Source organism: Lipotes vexillifer, unplaced genomic scaffold (assembly GCF_000442215.2).
Source record: "Lipotes vexillifer unplaced genomic scaffold, Lipotes_vexillifer_v1.1 scaffold695, whole genome shotgun sequence".
Lineage (NCBI taxonomy): Eukaryota > Metazoa > Chordata > Mammalia > Artiodactyla > Lipotidae > Lipotes > Lipotes vexillifer.
This window is the reverse complement of record NW_006798057.1, coordinates 1,621,729-1,624,721: the sequence shown is the minus strand read 5'-3', so window position 1 is coordinate 1,624,721 and position 2,993 is coordinate 1,621,729.

Genomic DNA, 2,993 nt, shown 5'->3' with positions numbered 1-2,993 from the left:
AAAAAAAAAAAAAAAAAAAAAAAAAAGTCATTTGTAGAGACATGGATGGACCTAGAAACTTTCATACAGATTGAAGTCAGAAAGAGAAAAACAAATATCGTATATTAACGCATATATGTGGAATCTAGAAAAATGGTATAGATGATCTCATTTGCAAAGCAGAAATAGAGACACAGACGTAGAAAACAAATGTATGGATACCAAGGGGGGAAGGGGGGATGGGATGAATTGGGAGATAGGGATTGACATATATATACACTACTATGTATAAAATAGATAACTAATGAGAACCTGCTATATAGCACAGGGAACTCTATTCAATGCTCTATGGTGACCTATATGGGAAGGAAATCCAGAAAAGAGGGAATATATGTATACATATAGCTGATTCACTTTGCTGTACAGCAGAAAGTAACACAACATTGTAAAACAACTATACCCCAATAAAAAAAAATTTTTTTAAACATAGAAAAAGAGTCAATGTAAATAAGTTCATTTGTATCATTTGTTTTCAGATTCCACATATAAGTTATATTGTATGATATTTGTCTTTCTCTGTCTGACTTCCTTACTTAGTATGTTAATCTCTAGGTCCATCCAGACTCACAGACATAGAAAAAAAAACTTGTGGTTACCAACAGGGAAGGCGGGGGAAGGAATAATTTAGGAGCTTGGGATTAAGAGATACAGACTACTATATATAAAATAGCTCAACAAGGTCCTACTGTATAGCACAGGGAACTATATTTAATACCTTGTAAACAACCTATAATGGAAAAGAATATGATAAAGAATATATATGTGTATATAACTGCATATATATATATAATATACATATATGTATGTATGTGTATATATATATATATATATTTATTTATTTATTTATTTATTTATTTATTTATATAACTGAATCACTTTGCTGTACACCAGAAACTAACACAACATTGTAAATCAACTATACTTCGATTAAAAGAAAGAGTCAATATAATTTCAACAGGTAGGTTGGAAAAATGTGAACCAAGTTGCTGATGGGGAGAGCTGCCTGGCCCACATGCATCCAGTGTATGCACAGGACTAAAAAAGACGAAACTTCCAAAAGTTAGTTTGGGGCCAGAAGTGGACAATTTCGAATGCCATGATAAGGAGCTGGGGCCTTATTTTGTAAGCTTTTCTGGGAAAGATGCAAAAGAAATGTGCCAAATTGTGAAGAGCCTTTGCTGTAATTGTTGCTCCAATGATGTTCTCAGAGCCCAGCTGTTAGCACTGACACTCATCTTTTAATTAGTGGGGGTAAATGGGCCTTGATAATGCCTGCATGTCTTGATTTAGATATACTTGAGCCTGACTGTTGGAAGAGTGAAAGTGGCCTTGAGGAGAAACTTACACCAAGGACAGAATGATAAATAGGGGAAACACAATGCTCCAAGATTAGGAATAAGATTTAACAACAAAAAAAATATGTATCAAGCTTCCTGAAAACCCGGTGGTAAAGGGAGATTGCCAGTAAAAAGGATTCAAATGGCAGTAGAACCTTTTCTAGTGCTGGTGCCTGAGGATGGGCAGAAACTGCCTTTGCTGGCAATGGAGAGCTTTGTCCATATTGGGCCATAGCTCCCAGGGTTTCTAGACAGCTCATATAATGTGATTCTCTTTATTAAAGGTCATCATCAAATACTCAACAGAATGTAATTTTATTTTTAATTTCTTTAGAAAAACTCTCAGATAAACAAACTTACAAACTAGGAGGGGAGAACCTTGTTGGATCAACGTGTGGCAAAGGTGGGCTTGACAATCCCAGGCACCCTGCTGCCATCTCAGGGGCACAGTGTTCTTGCAATGGTAAACAAGGTAACATAGGGGAACAAACTTTATCAACAGAACCCTCTATAGAATAACAGGAGATTAGAATTAAATCCTACATTTGTTTATTCATTCAAACACAGCCTGTTCAGTGTCTCTCATGTGCTATGCACTGGGGTTACAATGACAAACAGAACAGACACTGTCCCTGTGAACATGGAGTTTACAACCTGGGAAGAGTAGGACCAGAGGCACGCTTCAAAGAGCAGCCACAGTCATGTGGGTGTCACCATGGGAGGAAAGCATCCCAGAGGATCTCACGATGGCATCTACACCAAAGCAGGCTTTCCAGGGGAGGTAGCCACTGGAACTTGAAATCTAGGTTAGTCTGTTAGGCATGTCCTAACAGTGTCCAGGGCACTTCTGGAGTTTTGAAGAATCTGAAATGAAAGGGAGGGAAGAGGATGATGGGTGAGCAAAGCCAGATCAGGCAGGCACTTGGGAGCCATGCTGGAAAATTTGAACTTGATAAGAATTAGGAAGAGGAATGGTAATAAGGTTTGTGCTTCTTTTCCTTTATTTGACAAAGGCTTTGGAGCAGGAAATCTTGCATATTACACAAATCTCCACTCTTTGCTCTATGTCAAGGGCATTTTTGTGTCTCCTGTGAACTTATATGGCTTAAACTTTTTAGTCCTTAGTATTCACAAGTGACTTTCCTGTTGTCTATAGTGGATCCCCAAAAGTGTTGAACCAGGGTCTCTTGATATTAACTCTTTTTTCTCTAAAATTTCTTTTTTGTTTATTGGAGTATAATTGCTTTACAATGTTGTGTTAGTTTCTGCTGTAGAACAAAGTGAATCAGCTGTATGTATACATTTATTCCCTCCCTCTTAAACCTTTGAAGAGGTAAAGCATGCATCCACAAGATTCCTAGTGTTTGGCCTCCCGTTTCCTTTTCTTATAGAAAATATTTGATTCACTTGGTTTAGAAGTGCTATTTCATTAAATCATTAATTTATGAAAGCTGACTGTGATGCCAAAATTTTGTCTGATTATATATTGTACCATATAATAAGATGTATATTTACACTAAAATTCTATAAAATATATTTATTTTTGTTTTCTGGATTTTCAGTAAAATTACATATTACTAATTTTTTTTTTTTTTTTTTTTTTTTGGCGGGAGGGGG